The sequence below is a fragment of the Trachymyrmex cornetzi genome, unplaced genomic scaffold (genome assembly GCF_001594075.2).
Source record: "Trachymyrmex cornetzi isolate Tcor2-1 unplaced genomic scaffold, Tcor1.1 scaffold471, whole genome shotgun sequence".
Classification (NCBI taxonomy): Eukaryota; Metazoa; Arthropoda; class Insecta; order Hymenoptera; family Formicidae; genus Trachymyrmex; species Trachymyrmex cornetzi.
Genome location: NW_017299520.1, coordinates 122,122 through 122,406, shown reverse-complemented (window position 1 = coordinate 122,406; position 285 = coordinate 122,122).

The window sequence follows — 285 nt, the reverse complement described above, 5'->3', positions numbered from 1 at the left end:
ACATTTTATTGCATATTTTTATAGCTTATCTCGAGAGCTTTCCAAAACACTATAATAAAACATTTTTTCATTAAGTACTTTTTGAGTTATAAAGGTTTGAAGTTAACAATTTTTTGACACAAAATGTAAAATATATATATCTTGTAAAATATTATTTAGTTTTCAGTATTCATAACCTTAATACTTTTGTGCGCGGAATACACACGTCACTCTTGCCTTAACTGGCCGGACCCATACGCCACTCTTGCTTTAACTGGCCGGAATCACACGCCACTTAACAAATTG